Source organism: Callithrix jacchus, chromosome 9 (assembly GCF_049354715.1).
Source record: "Callithrix jacchus isolate 240 chromosome 9, calJac240_pri, whole genome shotgun sequence".
NCBI classification, from domain to species: domain Eukaryota; kingdom Metazoa; phylum Chordata; class Mammalia; order Primates; family Cebidae; genus Callithrix; species Callithrix jacchus.
Genome location: NC_133510.1, coordinates 20,277,363 through 20,304,720, shown reverse-complemented (window position 1 = coordinate 20,304,720; position 27,358 = coordinate 20,277,363). Strand labels below are relative to the sequence as shown.

The following is a 27,358-nucleotide window of genomic DNA, read 5'->3' as shown; positions in this document are numbered from 1 at the left end:
CATGCCAGCATGCCTAATTTTTTAAATTTTTTGTAGAGAAGGCCACTATGTGGCCTAGGCTGGTCTTGAACTCCTAGATCAAACTAATCCTCCTGCCTTGGCCCCACAAAGTGCTGGAATTATAGGCTTTAGCCACCACACCCAGTCTATTTACTTTAATATATATATATATATACACACACACACACATATATATACACACAGACATATATACATACATATATATACATACATATATATATACACACACATATATATACACACATATATGCATACACACACACATACACACATATATATACATATACACATATATTAAATCGCCTCCTACCCACCCATCTGCAGGGAGAGCAAACACAGGTCTCAGCAGATCAGGCAACCTACATGAAGAAAGGAGGCTGGAGTAATGCCAGAGCCCAGGAGGAAGTGTAGCAAATGGCAAGGTATTCACTTCAAAGGTTTTTCAACATTGTGATGGTCAAACCAAACACAGAAACAGGAAGCCCAGTTCAGTCACCAGCAGCCAACACGGGATATTTGATCTACATGCTACAGGGCAAACTGTTTAGGATGAATGACCTTGTCTCCACCACCCCGTTCTTCAAGTCCCTCCTGCCCAGTAGTCCCTACACTCTGCTGACATGACCCACATTCACAGGACTCTCCTGACACCTTTGCTTGTTTAGTCTTTTTTCCCCAATGACTATTTTCTTTTTTGGATACAGATTTCACCTCTGTCACACAGGCTTGAAGTAAAGTGAGGTGATTATGACTCACGGCAGATTCCATCTCCTGGGCTCAAGTGATCTTGCCTCCCAAGTAGTTGGGATTACAAGCATGTACCACCACACCTAGCTAAGTTTGTTATGATGATGATTATTTTGAGATGGAGTCTCACTATATCATCCAGGCTGGAGTGCAGTAGCACGATGTAGGCTTACTGCAACCTCCGCCTCCTGGGTTCAAGTAATTCTCCTGCCTCGGCCTCCTAAGTAGCTGCGATTACAGGCATGCACCAGCAAGCCCAGCTAATTTTTGTGTTTTAGTAGAGATGGGGTTTCACCATGTTGTCCAGGATGCTCTCAATCCCTTGACCTTGTGATCTGCCTGCCTCGGCTTCCCAAAGTGCTGGGATTACAGGCATGAGCTGCTGTGCCTGGCCAACCATTTTTATTTATAAACTACTGAGCCTCATATGTATGCTTATAACAATGCAAAATAGACTAATATAGCAATCGTCTGCCAACACTTACCAGACTGTGAGGAGCACAATGACAGAAGTACAGAGTGGGCCTGAAATGCTCCCAAGGGGCTTCTTGTCGCATCATAGAGAATGGGGTGAGACACCTCGCCTGAGGCTAAAGATGAGAGTCAAAGAGTGATGATGAGGGTAGGGGAGGGTTTCCTGAAGAAGGACACCAGTAAAGTCCCCCAAAGAAACTGACATTCCCTGTGGCTGGAGGGTAGGGATATGGGGAGGGTGGTGCAGGATAAAACTGGAAAGGTAAACCAAGGCCAGCTCTTACCAGGCCCTGTGGCCAAATTACTTTGATTTTATCTTAAAGGCAATGGGCAGTCACCAGCAGGTTTTAATCAAGAACCATTTTGACCCAAATTTGCCTTTTAGAAAAATTCCTCTGGCTTCAGTGAATAGGCTGAAGTCAGCAAGCCTAGAAGTCAGGAAGACAATTGGAGGCCTTCAAAATAAACCAGTACCAAAGAAAACAGGGCCAGGCATGCTGGCTGCTGCCTATAATCTCAAAACTTTACAAGTCTAAGGTGGGTGGATGTCTTGAGCCCAGGAGATTAAGATCAGACTGAGCAATGTGGTAAAACCACATCTCTACAAAACACAAAATATTAGTTGGGTGTGGTGGCTCATACCTGTGATCATACCTCAACTACCCCAGAGGCTGAGGCAGGAGGATAGCTTAAGCCCGGGAGGTTGAGACTGCAGTGAGCCAAGATCACATCGCTGTGCTCCAGCCTGGGCAACAGAGGGAGACGGTCTCAAAAAGAAAAAGAATCCCATTCTTCACCTATTAGTGCCCCCAGGTTCTCATGAGAACCTTGGTGATGCAGTGAATTCAACTGTCACTGTAATTCAGCAATTCACACATTTAAGTTTGAGTTTGATTTTCAATATTATCAACCCTGTGGAAACAAGAAATAAGGAATTGTGTTTGGGCTATCACGGAAGCTCTCTGGATCTCAGACCATGACTTATGCTAAGACTTGAGCTTTGTGTTTCTCTCTCTGTGAGTGCTCGAGTGCAGCAGTCCCATTTTTTTGGCACCAGGGACCAATATTATGGAAGACAATTTTTCCACAGGCTGGGGGCAGGCGGCAGTTTTGGAATATTTCAAGCACATTACATTTATTGTGTACTTTGTAATTATTACATTGTAGTATATAATAATTATATAACTCACCATAATGTACAATCAGTGGGAGTCCTGAACTTGTTTGTTTTCCTGCAACTAGATGGTCCCATCTGGAAGTGATGAAAGATAGTGACAGATTATCAGGCATCAGATTCTCATAAAGACACAGCAAGGTAGAACCCTTGCATGCACAGTTACACAATAGGGTTCCTGCTCCTATGAGAATCTAATGCTGCCACTGACCTGACAAGAGGTGGAGATCAGGCGGCAAAGAGGGGAGTGGCCATAGATACAGATGAAGCTTTGTTCGCCCACCTGCTGCTCACCTCTTGCTGTGTGGCCAAGTACAGGCCTGTGATTCAGGGATTAGGTGCCCCTGCTCCATTGCATCCAAAAGGACCTTCTCCACAGCAGTCTTCATAGTGGTCAAGTACAGAAGCCACTTAGCTCCTAAGGCATGTGTCTCAGCTGGCATTTCATCACAATCAACAGGAAGTGGTAGCTTGAAACATTATGAGGTCACTTCCTAAAAATCACCAGCATCCCATTTCCATTGACAAGGAGCTCAATGCTACCCCTTGGATAACCAAACCTATGCCCAGATCCCATTTGTGTGGGTCTTTCTCCCAGAACCCTTCCTAGCATCAGTTCTCTATTTGTCAGAGTCCAATCAAAAGACAAAAATCACCCGAAGTTTAAACTGGTAAAATTTAAAATAAAAAAATTAATTATATAACAAGGGAACACCATATGAGAGATTGGCTACAAAAGGAAAGAGAACTCTAGAGAACATAGGGCTAGCAGAGGACAGACATGGTGGCTCACGCTTACAATTCCAGCAATTTGGGAAGCCAAGGTAGGAGGACTGCTTGAGGCCAGCAGTTTGAGACCAGCCTCGGAAACACAGTGAGAACCTGGCTCTACAAAAAAAAAAAAAAAAAGCCAGGTGTGGTGGCACAGACTTGTAGTCCTAGTCACTTGGGAGGCTGAGGTGAAAAAAATTGCTTCAGCCCAGAAGGTTAAGGCTGCGGTGAGCCATGATTTCACCACTGCACTTTAGACTAAGCAAAAGAGAGACCCTGCCTAAAAAAACAAAGTATAGGACCAGCTGTTACAAGGAGCAGTAACTTCCTACTGTCCCTACACTGAGACAGAGTGACCAAGGAAGGGATTCCCCACTAAGGCTGAGATCCAGGCCCCCTTAAAAAAGGCACAGTCATGGGTAATTCAATGGCAGAATTGCTGCATTACTACATGGTGGAACATGCTAGCAATACGCCCTCTGGAGTTTGCTGAAAATCCACCATCTAGGGTGATAGCTTAACCTATTAGTAAACAGTTGTCTCACTAGAAAACCACCCAGGCAAATGCAGAGAAACTGCTGGTCACTGTGTGCTGCTAAGCACCATGCAGGGCAGGGCCTGGTGCTGGAAAAGCTCAGTGCCTGTGAAGATTTGCACACAACTAGAAAGAAAAGCCTCTTATACTGCCCCTCTAGCACCATGTACTGACAACATTTAATAATGCGCCAGTTGACAGAGGAAGCATTTAAGGAACCAACCTCTATGTTTGCAGAGCAGGCAGTCAACAGTGAATTTGGAACTGAGGAGCAGTCATTGGATGAATAGCTGGTACATGACACATTTCCATCTACCAAAGAAGGAAGGGAAGAGAGAAAAATGAGAAGAAAAACAGGCATGGTGGTTCACACCTGTAATTGCAGCAGTTTGAAAGGCCAAGGCAGGTGAATCACTTAGGTCCAGGAGTTTGAAACCAGCCTGGGTGACATAGAGAAACCTTGTCTCCACTAAAAATAAAAAAAAAATTAGCTGAATATTGTGGCATGTGCTCTAGTCCCAACTTCTCAAGAGACTCCTGGGTTCAAGCAATTCACCTGCCCCAGCCTCCCAAGTGGTAGGGATTGTAAGTACGCACCACCATGCTCAGCTAACTTTTGTATTTTTAGTAAAGACAGGATTTCACCATGTTGGTCACATCAGTCTCAAACTCTTGACCTTGTGATCTACCCACCTCAGCCTCCCAAAAGCTTCTGCTCTGTCTTTGCCCCCTTAATCTAAGAAAACTAAGCTAAAATAAATTTTGTAACCAAACCAAAATGAAGCTAAGTGGTGTGGCTACTATACTCAAAAGACTTGAAATTCTCTTCACCAAAAAATAACTATCTGGAAGCCAAGAATGACTATCTGGAAGTCAGCATCCTCAGAGTACATTTCAGAGGCAAACTAGAATATGTCAGTGTAAACTATGAAAGTCCAGAGCCTTTGTTTGAGTAAAACTAGGTGCAGCAAAACCATGGGCTCCATGCATGCCTGGTATTGTAAAAGAGGCCACAGGGACTAGAATTAAATATGACACCATCAGCCGGGCACAGTGGCTCACACCTGTGATCCCAACACTTTGTGAGGCTGAGGTGGGCAGATCGTTTGAGGTCAGGAGTTTGAGAGCAGCCTGGCCAATATAGTAAAACCTCATCTCTACTAAAAATATAAAAATTAGCCAGGCATAATGGCAGGTGCCTGTGATCCCAGCTACTTGGGAGGCTGAGGCAGGAGAATCACTTGAATCAAGGAGGCAAAGTTTGCAGTGAGCTGAGATCACACCACTACATTCCAACCTGGGCAACAGAACAAAATTCCATCTGCAAAGTTTCTTCTAAACTCAATTTAGGGCACCATGTACCACAAACCAGATAGCAAGAAATTAAATAAATTTTAGCCTTTTTCATGCCATCCAATTACATCTTGGTCAGTTCACAAACATGTTTCGGCAAATGCTGGAGGAGTTTTTCTCTTTAGGAGTCCTCTCTCACTTTACCCTGCTTAACAGAAGACTTCACACACAAAGAGAATGGAGACAGCCCCACTTCAGGACATGCTACACGAAGAGAACTGACTGTCCCAAAAAGAGAGGGCTCCACACCCCTCTGACAACTCCACAATAGACCATCTACACATAAATGTCTGAAGTAAGGAAGTCCATTAAGAAAATGAACAGTTGGTGAGATCAAGACTTCTGAACCAAAGGGCCTGCAGCTGGTCTGATGATTAATCAAAAAATCTGAATTTAAATGGAGACATATGGGACTGTGACATGTAATAAAAGAATTGAAGCAGCAAAGTGTCTTGACTTGTGTTTCCTTTCCACTGTATACAGCTCCAATGAATAGAGAAGTGAGCATGCCTGTGGTACTCCTGACACATCTGGGATAGTTCCCATCCACAGTGGTCAACCTTTGGGATTATCCACACATGGCAGGGTCATTGTCCATCTATGCTAACCTAGAATGTCCGGATAAAAGCTTCTGTTTGGAGACTGGAGAGAAAAATGTCAAACCTGAAAGCCCATGAACTGTCTCAGCCAGGGGGAACACATGAAGAAACACTACAGAATCTGACATCAGAAGCCTAATTTCAGGTTGACCTCTGAAGCTTTACGATTGTGAGTAATCAGCTTACTTTCTCTAGGCTCTGTTATTCTCACATCAATAAATAGACAAGCAGACTGAATAGTCTCCCAGATCAATTCCAATCTTATCCTCTGGCTTAATGATTAAAGAATGATACTAAGTAATCAGGTTGAAACTGGCTTAACCCCAACAGGAGCCTGCTGGGATTATGCTAAGCAAAACTAGTCCACATAGACAGAGCCATTCTGACCACATCCCTCCCTGTGCCAGCTATCATACAGATATGCACCACTGGTATGAGAAGTCCTTCCACAGGAGACTGACTGATTCAATAATAGGCTGATTTATTCATTCAAACAACAAATATTTACTGAGCACCTTCTAGGGATTTAGGGTTACAACAGAACAGAACAGAACAGAACAGACAGAATCCCTTCCCTTACTTACCTTTTAGTGAAGGAGGAGGGGGAGTCAGACATCAAATAGGAAATATAATTAAAAATATATTTTATGTAGGGCAGTGCTGGGATTCACTCAGGGTGGCTGGAAAAATATTAAAGGAAATATTAAGGAAGTATAGAATGCAGTATCAAACATTTAGGAAGCCAAAAAGTTTTAATGAGCCAGGCTGAAGACAGCCAGTTCTTACATTCGAGCTTTAAGTCATAAGGTGAAGATTAAGATGAGAAAAGCTTCCCTGGTTGAGTCTGTTTACCCCACATTCCTTTTTCTCTACTGCGTTTACTCATGTAAACTTCATGCTAGCTGCTCCTCTAAGGGGGAGGTTGAAAAAGAATTACTTCTTAATGGTGTTTATTCTGGACCTCAGAACCACAAGTTTTCATCATTCTTAAAACCACTCTTTCAACCGTGTTAATTATCCACAAGCAGGTTAACTTAAAACCTCTGTTACTACTTCTATACCGAATAAATGCAAGAATGAACAAGGAGTCAATTAGCTACAATCACTCTCTAAAAGTTGATAACACCCTAGCCCAACTCTATGTGCCTATATGTAAGGGCATATTTTATTCATCTGATACTTATACTTAATAAATGTTTGTTTAGTAAGAGAAACTAAATGTGAATTGTAAGTATAAACAAGTCATGATGAGAGGGAAACAAAAGGCCCAAATTAATCAAATTCATCTCTTCTTAGGGAAGACACTGAATTTGTGTCTGCAGATTATCATCTTACCTTTTAATAACAAATGTATTTGATTGCCCACTTGAATGATGTTTTCTAGCCTTGGGATTCCCTATCATGAGGGACTTCTGAAAGGAATGTCTTCCAGTAGTTCTTCCACACACACTTCATTCGCATGTCCTTCAAATTTTTGGTCTTAAAAACCATCTTCAAAGATCTTCAAAGATTAAACTTTGTTTTTCAATATCCTTAAACAGAAGAGAAAGAAAATCATTATAGACAATGAGGAACATAACCTAAGCTGGTGTGCAGTGGCATGATCTTGATTCCTTGCAATCTCTGCCTCTCGGGTTCAAGCAATTCTCCTGCCTCAGTCTCCCAAGTAGCTGAGATTACAGGTGCCGACCAGCATGCCTGTCTAATTTTTGTATATTTTTGGTAGAGACAGGGCTTAACTGTGTTGGCCAGGCTGGTCTCACACTCCTGACCTCAGCTGATCCACCCACCTTGGCCTCCCAAAGTGCTAAGATTACAGGCATGAGCCAATGTGCCCAGTCATGAACATTATTTGGAAGAAGCTTTTTGCTACTATCTGCCCGTGACTAATAACCGTCCTCCATTGGCTGCCTTACAGTAGTGCATTTCAGGCTACGCTTTCATCTGCACTGCAGCCATGAGATCAATGTTCTTTACCCCTTCAACATCGTGAACATGCTATTTAATAAGAATTAACTTCCCACAAAGAATTCAGGAAATGGAAATTAAAAATAGTAAGCAGAGGCTGATTTAGATTAAAAGAGGCATAACAACCAAAGTTAACACATGAAGACTGTTTAAAGCCAGATTTAAAACAAATTTTTTTCAGATAATGAGGAAATGTGATACTATTCAGATAAGAGTAAGGAAACTCAACTAAGGGCTACACATGAGCTGACACCAAAAAATCACTGCTAAATTTGTCAGATATGATGAGAGAGTGGCTGTTCAGGAATGCACACTGAACAGATAAAATAATGTGATGGCTGTGATTTGCTTTATAATATTCCTGCAAAGGGAGGTAAAAGAATAGCAGAACAAAATGTGGACATTTTAATGATCACAGAAATTGAGGAATGGGTATTTTAGTGTTCATTGTACTATTTTCTCTACTTTTGAATAAGTATATAAACTATAATTTAAAAATGTAAAGAAAAAAAAATGGTCAGGAGCAGCAACTCACTCCTACAATTCCAGCAATTTTGGAGGCCGAGGCAGGTAGATCAGTTGGGTCAGGAGTTCAGACCAACCTGGTGAAACCCTGTCTCTACCAAAAATACACACACAAAAAATTAGCCAAATGTGGTGACAGGTACCTGTAATCCCAGATACTCAGGAGGCTGGGGCAAGAAAATCACTTGCACCCAGAAGGAAAAGGCTACAGTTAGCCAAGATCATGCCACTAGACTCCAGCCTGGGCAACAGAGTGAGAATCTGCTTAAAAAAATACCAAAAACAAAAACAAAAATAAAGTAAAAATTAATTTACTATTCCCTGCTCTGAAGCCACATCCAAACAGAATTCTAAAAAGAAAGATTCTAGCAATTCACATGGTGCTATTTATATAGAGATCTCCCTTGTACTTTTGTATGCAAATTTAAATATTTTGCAACCTGATGGCTAGGAGTGGTTCAAAGCTGGGCATGGTAACACATGCCTGTAGCCCCAGCCTCTTAGGACACTAAGGCAGGAGGATAACATAAGCCCAAAAGTTCTAGTCACGCCCAGACAACATAACAAGACCTGGTTTCTTTAAAAAGAAATGGGGAGCTGTGAGGGAGCTCACTGATGAATTATTTTGGTGATATCAACAAGGCTATCAAAACACTACTATAAAATCCAAAATTACATCGACTGCCAGATTTTTCTCCTTACTTCTGGACTCATTTATCCAATTGCCTCCTCTACTTCCACACCTCAACTTGAAAGAAATTAATTTCTTTGATCTTAGATTGGCTTTCCTCTAACATCTAAGATTTGTATTAAATTCTTACTTCATGTTATTAGCACCAAATCTGAAAGGATCTAGTATAGTAACTCTTTCGAATAAGAAACACACAAAATGAAATAGTTATCATATCTGTAAAAAGAAAGATGCCCATAAACAAACAACGGTTAAAAAATTACAGGCTTTCAGTCACACTAAAGAATGATGTTAAATAAAATTATTCTGTCAATTCAACAAGAAACTATATAAACCTAATTCTAACAAGCTTTCTATAAAATAAAAAAGAACCAATTGTCAGAGCTGAGTAAAAAGTGGAAGTTGTAGAAAGAGGAGAAGTCAACTGCAGAACATGCCCATCACATATCATAAAGGCTACCCCAATCACACTCATCCCCCTTATTCCACCTAGCATCACCTGAGGTCAGGAGTTCAAGACCAGCCTGGCCAACATAGAAAAATCCCTTCTCTACTAATAATACAAAAACTAGTCTTGTATGGTGGTGGGCGACTGTGAGGCAGAACTGCCTGAACCCAAGAGCCAGTGAGCCAAAATCACACCATAGCACTCCGACCTGGGGGACAAGAGTGAAAACTGTCTCAAGAAAAAGAAAAACAAATTCCTTTGGGAAGGCTTTCTTCATAGAGATCCTCAACATGAGACTGGAAAAAAGGGTATGGAATCATCACTGGACCTTTGGCTTTTACAGCTTGAGGTAGAAGGAAAAAAAGGAAAAGGGATATCATTTAAACACAATTTGCAGCAAAGAATAATTATTGAATCTGTATTGCTCTTTAACTTTCTTTTCTTGAAACAGAGTTTCACTCTTGTCACCCAGGCTGGAGTGCAGTGGCTCGATCTCGGCTCACTGCAAGCTCCATTTCTCAGGTTCAAAGGATTCTCCTGCCTCAGCCTGCTGAGTAGCTGGGATACAGGAGCCTACCACCACCCCCAGCTAAGTTTGGTATTTTTTGTAGAGACAGAGTTTCACCATTCTGGCCAGGCTGGTCTCGATCCCCTGACCTCAGGTGATCCACTCATCTCAGTCTCCCAAAGTACTGGGATTAGAGGGATGAGCCACTGAGCTGCCCGAGCACTTATGTTATTAAATGGCCTAACCCAGGTGGGGGCAGTGGCTCAGGCCTGTAATCCCAACAACCTTGAAAGACAAGGTAAGAAGGTTGCTTCAACCTAGGAGTTCAAGACCGGCCTGGGCAACATAGCTAGACCACCCCTCATCTCTACAAAAATTAGGCCAGGTGTGCACCACACCCAGCTAATTTTTACATCTTTTGTAGAGACAGGGTTTCATCATGTTGCCCAGGCTGGTCTCAAACTCCTAAGCCCAAGCCATCCTCTCGCCTCGGCCCTCACAGTGCTGGGATTACAGGGCCCAGGGAGCCTCATGTTTTCTTTAAGCAGTCTTCTACTCTTGCACACTTGGAGAGTTTTCTTTTTGTTCTTTTAGGCAGGGTTTACCTCAGTCTCACAGGTTGGTGTTCTGTGGTGGGATCATAGCTCATTGCAGCCTTGAACCCTGGGGTTCAAGTAGCTGGGAGGCTGAGGTGGGACTAAAGATACAGGGTCACACCATGTTGCCCAGGCTGCTCTTGGACTCCTGGACTGAAGGGATTCCTCCTACCTCAGACACACCTGGACACAGTTTTCTGTTTTTGACCTAAATAAAAACTGTACCGGGTCAGAGTTTGTCAACTGCCCTTTTCCAGCCAGCAACACACAGAACCTACCTGAGACATTGCAGTTACCAGGCTTCACTCTGAGGAGAAAACAACACATCTCCAGGCCCTGTACTGTCCCTGTGACTTCCCTGAAAACCCACCCTTCTGACATCACAGACCTCCCCTAATATGGAGCCAATCAGAACTCTGAAAGAAAATGTCAGTTGCATGCCAGTCAGATGTGGGCAGTGTTCATGTTTCAAAAGCTAACACTGGCATGACTGACTTAGGGTTAGACCCAGAAAAATTAAAAAGTGAAAGACAAAAATATGTAAAGTAGGCTGAGTACAATGGCTCATGCCTGTAATCCCAACACTTTCAGAGACCGAGGCAGGTAAATCAAAAACTCAGAATTTTGAGACCAGCCTGGCCAATAAGGAGGCTGAGGAAGGAGAATTGCTTGAACCCAGGAGGCAGAGACTGCAGCCAGCCGAGATCACGCCACTGCACTCCAGGCTAATGACAAGAGTGAAAACTTGGTCTCAGAATAAAATCCCTTGGGAAGTCCTTCTGCATAAAGATCTTCCACATGAGACTGGAATAAAAGTACAAGATCATCCTGGACCTTTGGCTTTTACAGCTTGAGCTGTAACTAAAAAAAAAAAAAAAAAAACAAAGGGATATCATTTAAATACAATTTGTAGAAAAGAATTATTCAATCTGTATTGCTCTTTACTTTTTTTTTTTGACGAAGTCTTGCTCTGCTGCCAGGTGGGAGTGCAATGGCACAATCTCAGCTCACTGAAACCTCCATCTCCCATGTTCAAACAATTCTCCTGCCTCAGCCTCCTGAGTATTTGAAACTACAGGTGCCTGCCACCATGCCCAGCTAATTTTTGTACACTCAGTAGAGGTGGGGTTTCACCATATTGGCTAAAATGATCTTGATCTCCTGTCCTCATGATCCACCCGCGTTGGCCTCCCAAAGTGCTAGAATTACAGGCATGAGCCACCATGCCCTGCATTGCTCTTTAAGTTTTATAATTTGTTCTGTTATTGTAATTGAGTCCAAAAAATAGTATGAAACAAATTAAAAGAACCTCCAAAATGCTAAAATTCTGATTATCAAAGTCTACAGTAAAATATCCCATTACAGCTGGGCGCGGTGACTCACACCTGTAATCCAGCACTTTGGGAGGCTGAGGTCAGTGAATCACATGAGATCAGTAGTTCGAGACCATCCTTGCCAACATGGGAAAACCCATCTCTACTAAAAATACAAAAACTACCTATGTGTGGAGGCAGGTGCCTGCAATCCCAGCTACTCGGGAAGCTGAGGAAGGAGAATCACTTGAACCCAGGAGGTAGCGCGTGCACTGAGAGAAGATGATGCCATTGCACTCCAGCATGGGGACAAGACGGAAACTACAGCTCAAAAAAATTAAATACAATAGAGAAAGAAATAATCCTATTATTTAAGCCAGTGTAGATACAGCCAGACTTTCTACAACAGTCTGAACCAAATTATAAGGCCAGAAAAACATAAACAGCGAATGTTATTTAATATATACAGTACTAAATGGAACATGTAATATTTTCAAAACATAAACATTAGTGTAACCTTATTGGACTTATAAAAATAATTTTTTAACTAATAGAAACAGAAGATTCTCCTGAACTGCAACATCTCAGCTAGCATTTATTTACTCAAGACTGAAATAATACAACATCTATAAAACATCAAGAGCTGGGATGGGCACTGTGGCTGATACTTGTGATCCCAGCACTTTGGGAGGCTGAGGTGGTCAGATCACCTGAGGACTGGAGTTCGAGACCAGCCTAACCAACATGGAAAAATCCCATCTTTACTTAACAGAAAAAAAAAATTAGCTAGACATGGTGGTGTACACCTGTAATCCCAGCTACTTGGGAGACTGAGGCAGGAGAATTGCTTGAACCCAGAAGGAGGAGGTTGTGGTGAGCTGAGATCAAGCCATTGCACTCCAGCCTGGCCAACAAAAGCCAAATTACATCTCAAAAAAAAATTAAATTCAAGAGCTAGTCATTGAACAGGCTCAAACCTATAACCCCAGCACTTTGCAAGGCCTAGGTGGGTGGATCACCTGAGGTCAGGAGTTCGAGACCAGCCTGGCCAACATGGTGAAATCCCATCTCTACTAAAAATACAAAAATTAGCTTAGCATGGTGGCACTTACCTGTAGTCCCAACTACTACGGACACTGAGGCAGGAGGATCGCTTGAACCTGAGAGGTGGACATTGCAGTGAGCTGAGATCATGCCACTGCCCTCCACCCTGGGTCACAGAGCAGGACTCTCTCAAAGAAACAAAAAATGTCAAGAGCACGGGAAGTAGTAAAATTAAACATAACCAACAATGTCCCATCAGAATAGCTCCATTTTTTGCTATCATTATGTGTTAAAGTCTATTTGCTAAACATTGACATTTGTACTAAAGTTGCAAGTGCACCATATAACACATTAGTGCTGAGTGAAGTTTAATACCCTTTGCTGTACACTAAACTTGAATATCATACTTACAGATCAAAACAAAAGTATCTTTCCCTAAGGTAATTACCACTAATGCTGCTTTAAAATTATAAAATGTGAAGATTTTTTATAATGTCACAACAGCTGCAAATTATTGTCTTTAAACAAAATAATCTAATAAATCACCATCACAAAAAAGCCCCAAAACATAATCTATTTCATCTTATAAAAAGCACTTACATTCATAAAACTGTTAGTCAATTTATAAAACTTTAATAGCAGATTATTTTTACTTAGAATAGTACTAAATTAACAATACAATATAAACATAGGTCAGGTGTGGTGTCTAATACCTGTAACCCAGCACTTTGGTAGGCCCAAGGCAAATGGATCACTTGAGGTCACAAGTTCCAGATCAGCCTTGACGACATGGGGAAACCCCAATTCTACTAAAAATACAAAAATCAGGCAGGCGTGGTGGTGGATACCTGTAATCCCGCCTATTCCAGAAGCTGAGGTAGAAGAATCACTTGAACCTGGGAGGCGAATGTTGCAGTGAGCCAAGATCATGTCATTGCATTCCAGAATGGGTGACAGGAGCAAAACTCCAGCTCAAAAAACAAAATCCCATTACTTTAAGCCAATGTAGATACAGCCAGACTTTCTACAGCAATCTGAACCACATCATAAAGCCAGAAAAACACATCAGCTAATATTATATAATACGTATAGTACTAGATGGGAAAGGTAGTATTTGCAAAACATAAACATCAGTGTAACCTTACTGGACTCATAAAAACACTTACTGGAGTTATAAACATAATTTTCAAAAGTACCAGAAACAGAAGATTCTCCTGAACTACAACATTTGAGCTAGCATTTATTTACTCAACATTAAAATAATACAACAGGTATAACAAGTCAAGAGCTGGGCCGGGTGTGGTGGCTCACAATTGTCGTCTCAGCACTTTGGGAGGTCGAGGCAGGCAGATCACCTGAGGTCAGGAGTTCAACACCAGCCTGACCAACATTAAAAACCCTTGTCTCTACTATAAATGCAAACTTAGCTGGGTATGATGGCACATACCTGTTATCCCAGCTACTCGGGAGGCTGAGGCAGAAGAATTGTTGGAACCCAGGAGGTGGAGGTTGCCATGAGCCAAGATCGCACCACTGCACTCCAACCTGGGCAACGAGAGTGAAACTTCATCTCAATAAATAAATAAATAAATGAAAGAAAGTCAATCACTGGCCAAACGTGGGTGGCTCATACCTGTAAGCCCAGAATTTTGGGAGGCCAGGGCAGGTGGATCATTCGAGGACAGGAGTCTGAGAGCAGCCTGGCCAACGTGGTGAAACCTCATCTCTACTACCTACACAGAAATTAACTGGGCATGGTGGCACGTTTCTGTAATCCCAGATTCTTGGGAGGCTGAGGCAGCCAGATCACCTAAGGTTAAGAGCTCAACACCAGCCTGGCCAATAGGGTGAAACCCCACCTCTATTATACAAAAATTAGATGGGCATGGTTGTTTGTGCCTGTAATCCCAGCTACATGGGACGCTGAGGCAGGAGAACTGCTTGAACCCAGGAGGTGGAGGTTGCAGTGAGCTGAGATCACACCACTGAACTCCAGGATGGGTAATATAGCAAAATGCCATCTCAAAAAAAAAAAAAAAAAAAGAAAGAAAGAAAACATTTTCTATGGGGAGACCAGAAATATGATCTGCTGGCAATCCTTCCATTTTAGGAAATCTAAACAGTGGGAGTCATTCTGCTTTGTCTCTCTCCGCTCCAGAAACAAAACCAGTAACCAAATCCATTCCATTTCTTTCAAAACACATTTAACAATTAAGAGATGATATGCATGGCTCCATACTCTAAGAGGAAACCTTATGTCCTGGGTATCACAGACAGTTGATGAAGGCTCGTTCATTTGACTGGTGTAGACTTCAATAATAAACTGTTCAATGCACTATGCCAGATAAATACTGCATCTCAGAAGTAGAACAAATACTGTTATTTTAGTTCTGTCTACACATAAATGCAGTATTTTCACATATTGATAATGTCTTAATACAAACAAACTGAGTTAACTGTTCTAGAGAGTAACAGAATTTGGACGACACGAATTCTCCTGTCCTGGCACATAATTAGTAGTTAGAGGCATTTTATTTCACGTGAAAGGTACCATTAAAAAAACAATGGTAAGCATTAAATAATTATTGCACACAATCTTCTCATCTGAGTTAATACTGAAGACCTACCTCCTGAAGCTGGTTTATCAAGTTGTAAATCTTCACGTGTAGAATTAACAGGTTCCTGTCTGAAAGGTGAGAATAAACATTTAATATTCACTATGCAATATTCAGCAAAGTAATATCCACTAGTACATATTTAACATTTAATCATCAAGGGTGCTTTTGAAAAGAAAAAACACGCTGGGGGCGGTGGCTCAGTCGTGTAATCCCAACACTTTGAAAGACCGAGGCAGGCAGATCACAGGTTGAATGTTTGAGACCAGCCTGGCCAACATGGTGAAAACCCATCTCTATTGATAACACAAAATTTAGCCTGGAGTGGTGGCAGGTGCCTGTAATCGCAGCTACTCAGGAGGTTGAGCCAGGAGAATTGTGTGAACCCAGGAAGCAGAAGTTGCAGTGAGCCAAGATCATACCACTGCACTCCAGCCGGGGTGACAGAGCAAGACACTGTCTCAGAAAAAGAAATTAAGAAAAGGTCATCTGAATGCTTGAGCACAACTAAATCTACAGAGTAACAAAACAAAATAACAATTGCAAATTGTCTCATCAGGTGCTTCATGGAGCATGTGTCCTCACAAGTAAAGTGGTAACTTGGCAACATACAGCTCTTTTGAAGCATACTACAAATATCTTTTATGGGATCCTTTAATATCACATTCTATTCAAGGCTATCTCCCGCTAAACATCTATAAATACAATCATATATTCCCTCATATGCCTTAAAAGTCTCAGGAGTAAAAATAAGACATGGATACTATTTTCTCCCATCTACCAAAGGAAGGAAGGAAAGAGACAAAAGAAAGAGATAACCAGGTATGGTGGTTCACACCTGTAATCCCAGCAGTATGGGAGGCCAAGGCAGGTGGATCACTTGGGTCCAGCAGTTTGATACCAGACTGGGCAACATAGTGAAACAGTCTCTACTAAAAATACAAAAATTAGCTGAGTGTGGTGGCATCTGAAGGTAGTCCCAACTTCACAAGAGGCTGACAAAAGGATCACGAGGGTCTGGGGGTTCGAGGCTGCAGTGAGCCATGATCACACCACTGCATTCCTGCCAGGGCGACAGAATGAGATCTTGCCTGTAAAGAAGAAATGTTGGTGAAAATGTAGAAACTGGAACCCACATACATTACTGGTGGGAACATAAAATGGTTTAACCACTTTGTTTGGGTGTTTCTTTTCTTGTCATTTTCATTTTATTTTTTTAAATAAAGACAGGGTCTTGCTATCTTGCCCAGACTCCTCTTTTTTAACTCATAGGCTCATGTGATCCTCACACCTCAGCCTCTCATGTAGCTGGGATTACAGATGTGAGTCACCACACCTGACTGGTATAACTGTTTTGGAAAAGAGTTTCTGAAAAGCCTAAATGTACAGTTTCATAGAATGCACTAATTTCTCTCCTAGGCATATATCCCAGAGAAATAAAAATATATGTCCACAAAAAAACTTGTACATGAATCTTCAGAGCGGTATTATTCATAATGGCCAATACAGGAAAACAACCCAAATGTTCATCAACTGATGAACAGATAAATACAATGTAGTGTGACTCTACCATGGAGTATACTGTTCAGCCATAGAAGGAGAGAAATACTGACACATGCCATGACATGAAGAAACTCTAAACGTTATGCTAGGAGTGAAAAAAAAGCCAGCCACCAAAGATCCCCACATATTGCACAATCCTATTTATATAAAAGGTCCAGATTATGCAACTCTATAGTGACAGGAAATAGATCAGCGGTTGCCTATGGGAGCACAGGGGTATAGGGGGAGTAGGAACTAATGGCAAAGAAATGTATATTTCTCTATAGGGCCATGAAAGTTTCTAAAATTGATTGTGGTGACAGATGCACAGCTCCATGACTACTCTAAAGACCAATGAATTGCATACTTTGATGAATGAAGTGTAAGGTATGTTAACTATATTTCAATAAAGCTGTTATTTAAAATAAATAGGGGGCTGGTCACAGCTGGCTTGTATCTGCATATAATCCCAGAACTTTGGGAGGCTGAGGCAGGAGGAACACTTAGGGCCAGGAGTTAAAGACCATCCTGGGCGACACAGCATGATCCCATCTCTACAATAAATAATAAAAAAATTAGCTTTGCGTGGTGGTGTACATCTGTAGTCCCAGCTACTTGGGAGGCTGAGGTGGGAGTATTACTTGAGTTTGAAACTATAGCAAGCCGTGATTACACCTCTGCACTGCAGCCTGAGTGACGGAGCAAGAAAAAAGGAAAGAAAAGAAATGCAAGGACTTTGTGAGAGTAACCAAGTTTGAGGAGAAAGAGAAGAACAAAAGAGCACTGGATGTTGAGTGTGGCTGGCTGGCGAGGTGCAGCTGCTAACTGGCTTCTGAAAAATTTGTTAGTAAAATTACAGCTCTGGGGATGAGTCATGCAGTCAAATGATGAACATTAAATCCCTTACAAATGCTCATCTTTCTTTACATGCCTTCTAGTGAAAAATTCCTAAGGGCCTACATAGCAAGTGGTCTGAAATGATAGCAGCTGTTTATTAGAGAAATAACATCAAGAACAAAAACTTAAACGGTTTTCTTTGATGGAACTTATAATACTTTGCTTTTACTTTCTCATTGATCTTCAATGAGACAGCAACTGGATATGCCATCCTTGCTTTATTCCCCCAAAATGCTCAATAACTTTTCATTGTATTTTTCTTAGTATTAAGCCCCCAATGACAGGGTTCTTTTCAGACCCAATTTTGCACATCCAATGATTATACTGAATAAATTCTTGTTCAATCTAAATAGTAATCTACATATTAATTTTAAATATAAAGAAGTCATGACGAGATGGGAACAAAAGGCCCATCTTTATCAAATTAATCTCTTCTTAATTTGTTTCTGCAGATTATTTTACCTTTTAATAAAAATTTAATTCAGTCACCCACTTACCTGATGTTTTCCAGCCTCGGAATTCCATATCACAAGGGACTTCTGAAAGAAATGTTTTCCGGTAGTCCTTCTAAATACAAATCATTTGAAGGTGCTTCAGAGTTTTGGTCTTAAAAAAGATCTTCAAAGATCCTATAAGATAAAACTTCTGTTTAATACCCTTAGGAAGACAGAGAAAGAAAATTCATATAGAAGATAAAGAATACAACCTAAGTAGCATTTTTTTTGGGATGGAGTCTTGCTCTGTCACCCAGGCTGGAGTACAGTGGCATGATCTCAGCTCACTGCAACCTCCACCTCCCAGGTTCTAGCAATTCTCCTGCCTCAGCCTCCCAAGTAGCTAAGATTATTGACACCTGCCATCATGCCTGGCTAATTTTTGTATTTTTTAGTAGAGACCGGGTTTCACCATTTTTGGCAGGATGGTCTCAAACTCCTGATCTCAGGTGGTTCGCCTATCTTGGCCTCCCAAAGTGCTGGGATTACAAGCATGAGCCATTGGACCCAGGCTGTAAGTACTATCTGGAAGCAGCCTTTTGCTACTATCTGCTGGTGACCTGTAATAACCCTCCTCCATTGCTGCTGCACACGGGCACATTTCAGGCTACACTTTCATCTGCACTGCAACCACAAGATCAATATTCTTTACCCCTTCAACCTTGTAAGCATGCTATTTTGAAAGAAATAACTTTCCACTGAGAATTCGTGGAATATGAAATAACAATAGTAAGCAGAGGCTGGTTTAGATGAAAAGAGGCCTAATAACCAAAGTTAGCACAGGAAGATTGTTTGGATCCAGATATACAGCAAACAATGAGCTGACACCAAAAAATCATTGTTAATTTTGTCAGATGTGAGGAGATGGTGGCTGTTTGGGGACGTGCACTGAACAGGTAAAATGACGTGAAGACTCTGATTTGCTTTACAGTATTCCTGCAAAGGGAGGAAAAGAAATAGAACAAAATGTAGGACAATCTTAATGATCACAGAAATTGAGGAATAAGTATTTTAGTGTTCATAGTACTATTTTCTCTTCTTCTGAATAGGTATAAAAACTGTTATTTTAAAATGTAAAAAAAAAATAAAATAAAATGGCCAGGCACCATGGCTCATGCCTGTAATCCCAACTTTTTGAAAAGCCAAGGCAGGGGGATCACTTGGATCAGGAGATCAAGACCAGCCTGGCCAACATGGTGAAACCTTGTTTCTATCAAAAATAATAATAATAATAATAATAATAAAAATAGAAAAGAGCTGGGTGTGGTGGCAGGCACCTGTAGTCCCAGCTACTCAGGAGGCTGAGGCAAGAGAATCAGTAGAACCCGGGAGGCAGAGGCTGCAGTGAGCTACTGCACTCCAGCCTGAACAACAGAGTGAGAATCTGCCTTAAGAAAAAAATAGTAAAAATGAATTTACTAATCCCTGCTCTGAAGCCACATCCAAACAGAACTCTAAACAAAAACATTCAAGCAATTTACATGGTGCTATTTATATACAGATCTCCCATGCACCTCTGAATGTAACATTTAAATATTTTGCAACATGATGGCTGGGAGTGGCTCAAACCTGGGCATGGTGGCACATGGCTGTAGCCCTAGATACTACTTAGGAGACTGAGGAGGATAACTTGAGCCCACAAGTTCTAGCCCAGCCCAGAAAACATAACACGACCCTGTTTCTTTGAAAAGTCAGGGAGCTGTCAGGGAGCTCACTGATAAATTATTTTGGTGTTATCAACGACTGCTATCAAAACACTACTACAAAATCCAAAATGATATCTCTTGCCAGATCTTTCTCCTTACTTCTGAACTCATTTACCAAAATGCCTCCCCCACCTCCACAACTCAACTGGAATGTCAACTTGAAATTAATTAATAAATTAATTTCTTTGTTATTAGACTGGCTTTCCTGTAACATCTAAAGACTTGTCTTAAATTCTTACTTCATGTTATTAGCATCAAATTTGAAGGCCCATAAATAACAGTAAAAGATTAGAAGCTTTCAGTCATACTAGACAGTGATGTTAAATCAAATTATTCTGTTAATTCAACAAGAAAATATATAAACCTAGTTCTGACAAACTTTCTATAAAATAAAAAAGAACCATTTGTTGGGGTTGAGAGTGAAACTGGAAGTTTTACAAAGAGGTGAGACCAACTGCAGAATGTGCTCATCACGCATCACTGAGGCTGTCCCAATCACACCCTCTGCCTCATTATCCCCCTTATTCCACTTAATTCTTTCCCAGACCATAACCCCTTCTTCTATAGTAAATATCTCCTACTTACTACACATTTCCCCACCAGATTAAATGTTCCAGAATGCATGGGGCAGGGCACTGTCTTCCACACTGCCCAGTTTCCAACACCTGACTCACAGGTACCAAATGACTTCAGGATTATGAGGTTGGAAGTAGTGATTATTTCCTCAATACGTGCAGTGGTTCACAGCAATGAAAATCCCAAGATTTCCTTTCCCCTTTCAGAGGCATTTGAACCAGAGCAACTCCATCTAAAATAGGAGCTGGGTAAAATGAGGCTGAGACCTACTAAGTTGCATTCTCAGATAGTTAAGGCATTCTAAGTCACAGGCTAAGGAAGGAAGTCAGCACAAGATACAATTCATAAAGACCTTGTTGATAAAATGGGTTGCAGTAAAGCGGCCAGCCAAAACCAAGATGGTGACAAGAGTGGCCTCTGGTCGTCCTCACTGCTACTACACTCCCACCAACACCGTGACAGTTTACAAATGCCATGGCAATGTCTCAAAAGGGGAAGCATAAAAATAATCCATTCCTGGCCAGGCTCAGTGGCTCACACCTGTAATCCCAGCACTCTGGAAGGACAAGGTGAATGGATCACCTTAGGTCAGGAGTTTCAGAGCAGCCTGACCAACATGGTGGAACCCCCATCTCTACTACAAATTAAAAATAAAATTAGCTGGGTGTGGTGGTGCATACCTGTGATCCCAGCTACTTGGGAGGCTGAGGCAGGAGAATCACTTGAGAACCTGCTTGAGAAGTAAACAAGACAGGCGTGATCTGGGCTGTTAGAGCCACTGTGCCGAAGCAGGAGGAAAAAGCCAGCAGCGCTCTGTGAAAAATGAAAGGAGGATGAGTCAGTGAGCCTCGAGGCTGAGATGAGACAGTGCTCAGTAAAGTCCTCTCCAACATGATGACGTTTCAACTGTGATGCTAATAGAAACGAGAAGCACAGAAAGCCCTCAACTAACAGCAGTCCACAAACACCAGCCCTCAGAGCAACGGTGCCAGGAGGCTGTGACCTGAGAAGAAGAAAGGCACACAAATGATCAGAGTGGCTGGCACAGAGCAAGCACTCCACAGACGGCATGTGGGAAAAGCAGAGGAATGGCAGAGGGCAGCTCACCGATGCCCCTGCAGACCCAATCAGGGGCTGTGAGGTTTACTCCGAAAACAGTGGAAGGCACTACCTATGACAGTGCAGAGAATGACAGGCTCCACCTCCTACTTACAATGAGCCTGACCTGGCTGCTCTGTGGCATGGCTCTAACTGAGCACTGGAGGGCAGTGAAGGAGGATGGGGTAGAACCTGGGCTTTGTGTTCGGGCAGAGTCAGCAGGCCTTGCAAGGCTGGATACGGGAAGGGAGACAATCATACCTCAGAGTAACTCCTGGGCATCTGGCTTGGGTAGCTGGTAGACCTTGAGAGGAGCTCATGGAGAGGGAAATGGGGACTTTGCCTGGGACACATGAAGCCTGAAGAGGGGTCAAGCAGATAGGCAAACATAGAGGTCTGGTATGAGGAGCACCTTCAGGGCCAGGAATGAGGGTGTCAAAAACACAGACAATATAATATTTTTAAGAGGTGGGCAGGGTGGGATTACCTGTAAGGAAGACACACTAAGAAGAGAGAAAGAGGCTGGGCAATGTGGCTCATACCTGTAATCTGAGCACTTTGGGAGGCCAAGGAAGGCAGATCACAAGGTCAGGAGTTTGAGACCCCATCTCTACTAAAAAAAAAATAGAAAAATCAGCCAGGCATAGTGGCAAACATCTGTAATCCTAGCTACTCAGGAGGCTGAGGCAGGAGAATCGCTTGAACCAGGGAGGCAGAGGTTGCAGTGAGACCAGACTGTGCCACCGCTGGCTGGGCATGGTGGCTCATGCCTGTATCCCCACATTTTGGGAAGCTGAGGCAGGCAAATCACCTGAGGTAGACCGTTCCAGACTAGACTGACCAACATGAAAAAACCCATCTCTAATAAAATATAAAATTAACTGTGGCATATGCCTGTAATCCCAGCTACTCTGGAGGCTGAGGCAGAAGAATAGCTTGAACCCGGGAAGCAGAGGTTGCAGTGAGTCGAGATTGAGCTATTGCCCTACAGCCTGGGCAACAAGAGCAAAACTCCATCTCAAAAAAGAAAAAAGTCAAGTGTTAGCCAGGTGGGAGTGGCTCGCACCTGTAACCTCAGCACTGTGGGAGGCCAAGGTGGGTGGATCCCCTGAGGTCAGGAGTTTGAGACTAGCCTAGCCAACATGGTGAAACCCCATCTCTACCAAAAATACAAAAATTAGCTGGGCATGGTGGCACTTACCTGTAGTCCTAGCTACTAGGGAGGCTGAGGCAAGAGGATAAATTCAACCTGAGAAGTGGAGGTTTCGGTCAGCTGAGATCACACCACTGCGCTCCAGCCTGAGTGAAAGAGGAAGACTCTGTTTCAAAGAAAGAAAAAAAAAAAAAGAAAAGTCAAGAGCATGGGGAATATTCAAATCAAACATAACCAACAGTCTCCCATCAAAACAGCTCCATTTCTTTGCTATCAGTATGTGTTAAGGTCTATCTGCTAAACACTGATATTTGTACTCATGTTTCAAGTGCACATTAGTGCTTAGATTTAATATCCTTTGCTGTACACTAAACTTGAATATCATACTTTCATATTACAAAAAAAGTATCTTTCCCTAAGGCAATTACCATTAATAATGCTTTAATATTATAGTGTGAAAATAGTTTTTATAATTTCACTTTTTATAATTTCACAACAGCTGAACATTGTCTTTAAACAAAATAATCTAATAAACCACCATCACAACAGAAGTCCCACAACATAATCAGTTTCACCTGATAAAAGCACTGACATTTATAAAAATTATCAGTCAATTTATAAAACAGTGAATTCATAAAACTTGAATAGCAAATGATTTTTACTCAGAATAGTACTAAATTAACAATATCATAAAATCATAGGCCAGGTGCAGTGGCTCACACCTGAATTTCCAGCACTTTGCGAGGCCAAGCCGGATAGATCACTTGAGGTCAGGAGTTCAAGACCAGTCCGGCCAACATGGTGAAACCCTGTCTCTACTAAAAATACACAGGTTAACTGAACATGGTGGTGCACACCTATGATTCCCGCTACTTGGGAGGCTGAGGCAGAAGAATTGCTTGAAACCATGAGGCAGAGGTTGTAGTGAGCCGAGATCTCATGCCACTGCCCTTCAGTCTGTGCAACAGAGCAAGATTCTGCCTCAAAAAATAAATAAGTAAATTAAAACATAAGCAAGATGAATTTATTATGTGTTTATATATCCGGTATTATGTGAAGCAGTGTAGCATGCTATCAAATCTTTAATATAGATCTTCAGTTCTCACGACCACTAAAGAGCATACTAAGGCTCAAACAGAATAAGAGACTTGGCCAAGCTCTTATTCTCATGATCTGCCCGCCTTGGCCTCCCAAAGTGCTGGGATTACAGGCATGAGCCACCATGCCCAACCAAATACCGAATTTAACAAAGCAGATAAAGAGAAATAATTAGTTTAAAAAAATTAATTAAATCCCTAAGATCCAGGGCTTTGCAATAAATTATAAATAAATCGCCAATATTCATGCTGAAAGTTTAAAAGAAATGCTAACTGATAATTTAAGAAATACAATTTTTCCTTAGCTTTACAGTAATCTAGAAAGAAAGAAAGTTTCTAATATTTAGACAGACACTACAAGATGAACAGTGACTCCATTGTATAAACACTCATGAACAAAGTATTACAGGACTTTTCTAGTTTAGACATACCATATTTTCTTTCAGATAGTTCTTCAATGTGTTTACATAGATCAGCGATACCATCATTGCATTTCTCTGAAAATTGAGCAAAGGTTGATTGTCAATAATATGTCCCTACGTCAGAGCAACATTAACGTATAATGACTTATTTCCTATATTTTACATCTCAACAGTCCATATCATTTTACTGCTTTTGAAAAAATGTTTCCCTTTCTTGGTGGTTCTTATAATTAGTTTAATTGGAGACTGTAGGAAAAGTTTTAAAGTTTAGTACCTCTTTTTATCCTTTTAATTTCTAAAAAGGAGGAGGGGAGAAAAGATCCATCAAACTAAATAACAAGGAGGCCACAACGACAATATCTCCAGGGGTCTTTTAGCAAACTTCCTAAAACATGTCTCACTTGTGTGGAAATAAGACTTTACAGCAGCCAGTGAGGCCATGTAGGCCTGTAATCCTAGCACTTAGGGAGCAGAGGTAAGTGGATCACTCTGAGATGAGGGCAACATAGCAGAAACTTCCGTCCCCTCCCCCACCTTCCACTGCCCCCTCCATGTGCCCATCTCATCCAAAAATACAAAACTTAACCAGACATGGTGGCAGGCACCTGTAGTCCCAGGTACTCAGGAGGCTGAGGTAGAAGAATCACTTGAACCCAGGAGACAAATGTTGCAGGGAACGAAGACTGCAGCCAGCCTGTGCAAAAGAGCAAGACTCCATGTCAAAAAAGAAAAAGAAAAAACAAGTTTAAGAGGAACCCCAAAGCAAAAATCCCAACCCTTTTCCTCCCAATCACTGAAACACCAGGAAGGTGTAATAGTTTTGCAGCATACCTGTAATAGGCTGATAGTGACCCCCCAAGATGCTCATAACCTAATCCCAGGAATCGGTGAACATGACCTCATATGGTAAAAGGGGCTTTAGAGATATAATGAAGTTAAGGACTTTTGGCCAGGAAGATTATTCTGGCTTGTCACAGTGGGGTTGATGTACTCACCCACATCCTTACCAGAGCAGAGCAGGTGATGGAGAGCGATTGGAAGTGTAGTGATGGAAGCAGGTACCTCCAGTCATTCAAGAAGGGCAGCACAAGCTGAGGATTCCAGGAAGCCTCCAGGGCCAGAAACTCATTCTCCTTCAGAGCCTGGGAAGGTACCTGCCCTGCTTCCACCTTGAGTCACTGGGACCGACTTTAGAATTCTGGCCTTTAGAACATAAGCGAATACATCTGTGTTGCTTTTTTTTTTTTTTTTTTTTTTCAGACAGAGTTCCCCTCTTTTTACTTAGGCTGGAGTGTGATGGCACGATCTCAGCTCACTGCAACCTCCGCCTTCCAGGTTGAAGCAATTCTCCTGCCTCAGCCTCCTGAGTAGCTGGGATTACAGGCATGCACTACCACACCCAGCTATTTTTATATTTTTATTAGAGGTGGAGTTTCTCCATGTTGGTCAGGCTGGTCTCGAACTCCCAACCTCAGGTGATCCGCCCGCCTCAGCCTCCCAAAGTGGATTACAGGTATGAGCTACCATGCCCAGCTACGTCTATGTTTTAAGCCCTAAGTGTGTGGTAATTTGTTCCAGCAGAAACAGGAAACTAGTATCATAGTGAAGCCTCAAAACGCACCTGAAGGGGCTGGGTGCTGTGGTTCATGCCTGTAATCCCAGCATTTTGGGAGGTCAAAGTGGGCAGATCACTTGAGGTCAGAAGTTCGAGACCAGCCTGGTCAACATGGTGAAACCCTGTCTCTGCAAAAAAACTAGCTGGTGTGGTGGCATGGCACATGCCTGTAATCTCAGCTACTTGGAAGGCTAAGACATGGGAACAGTTTGAACCTGAAGAGGGGGAGGTGGAGGTTGTAGTGAGCCAAGATTGTGCCACTGCACTCCAGCCTGGGTGAGAGAGCCAGACTTCATCTCAAAACACACCTGGCTAATTTTTGTGTTTTTAGTAGAGACAGGTTTTGCCATGTTTCCCAGGCTCTACTCAAACTCCTGGACTCAAGCGATCCACCTGTCTCAGCTTCCCAAAGTGCTGGGATTACCGGTGTGAGCTATGGCACTCAGCACTCACCAAGGCCTTTGACAACATGCTTTTCCAGGTGATCAGTCCTTGTCTGGTCTGGCTCTGCCACACTCTCCACTACACCAAGTTGGAATCCTTAGCTACTTTTCAGAAGAGGAGGGTGTGTACCTTAATCCCAGCTCAGTATGGTTCAGATCTGCATTTAACTCATGGAACCTGGCTGCTTCCCAGGCCCTGGAGAAAAAAAGGGTCTCTGTGGGTATGATACAGGATGAGCCAAGATCATGCCACTGCACTCCAGCCTGGGCTACAACAGCGAGACTCCATCTCAAGAAAACAAAAACAAAACAAAACAAAACAAAACAAAACAGACTCCATCTAAAAGAAAAACAAAGACAAAACAAAAACAAATGTGGCACGGCAAAGAAAATAATTATTGTGTTAAAGACAGTTTCATAGAAAATAAAAGACAATACAATAAGCTGTCTTTTTAGATTAGTACAGTTGTTATTCTTATTTTACAGCTAAAAAAATGAGCTCAGGGCAAGTGTGGTGGCTCACATCTGTAATCACAGCATTTTGAGAGGCTAAGGCAGGTGGATCATGAGGTCAAGAGATCAAGACGATCTCTGCCAATATGGTGAAACCGCATTGCTACTAAAAATACAAAAATTAGCTGGATGTGGTGGCACGTGCCTGTAGTCCAAGCTACTCAGAAGGCTGAGGCAGGAGAATCACTTGAACCCGAGAGGTGGAGGTTGCAGTGATCTAAGATGACACCACAGCAAAAGAGCAAGACCCCGTCTCTAAAAAATAAAAAATAAATAAAATAAGTAAAAGAGAAACAGGCTCAGAGAATGTTATTTGATTGGACCATCTTGCATCTCTGGACAGAGAAGGTGAGATCAGACTTCATGTGTAACTCCCCTAGCCTACCAGGGTGCCTCTCATAAAACGAAGACATATAACTT

At 42.1% G+C, this 27,358-nt stretch overlaps 1 protein-coding gene across 37 annotated transcripts in view; it reads right to left on the bottom strand.

The window, feature by feature from the left end:
• LOC108590343 (uncharacterized) overlaps window positions 1–27,358 on the bottom strand; it is a 151,001-nt gene that overhangs the window by 122,010 nt on the left and 1,633 nt on the right. For 4 of the 37 annotated variants that reach the window (XR_013522635.1, XR_013522633.1, XR_013522637.1 and 1 more), the window contains exons 2-18: window positions 26,436–26,765; window positions 25,363–25,570; window positions 24,973–25,061; window positions 24,377–24,442; window positions 22,897–23,014; window positions 22,238–22,308; window positions 21,957–22,054; window positions 21,278–21,410; window positions 18,319–18,450; window positions 15,395–15,453; window positions 14,215–14,312; window positions 7,010–7,206; window positions 6,259–6,354; window positions 3,946–4,034; window positions 2,711–3,304; window positions 2,433–2,494; window positions 1,254–1,358 (exon numbers count right to left, since the gene is read on the bottom strand). The gene's annotated coding sequence lies outside the window, so the exon portion shown is untranslated. Of the gene's footprint in view, window positions 1–1,253; window positions 2,155–2,432; window positions 2,495–2,627; window positions 3,305–3,945; window positions 4,035–6,258; window positions 6,355–7,009; window positions 7,207–12,835; window positions 13,739–14,214; window positions 14,313–15,394; window positions 15,454–16,220; window positions 16,474–18,318; window positions 18,451–21,277; window positions 21,411–21,956; window positions 22,055–22,237; window positions 22,309–22,896; window positions 23,015–23,705; window positions 23,826–24,376; window positions 24,443–24,953; window positions 25,062–25,362; window positions 25,571–26,435; window positions 26,766–27,358 lie in introns of all 37 variants that reach the window. The other 33 variants (XM_078338652.1, XM_078338648.1, XM_078338675.1 and 30 more) reach the window with 32 other exon arrangements.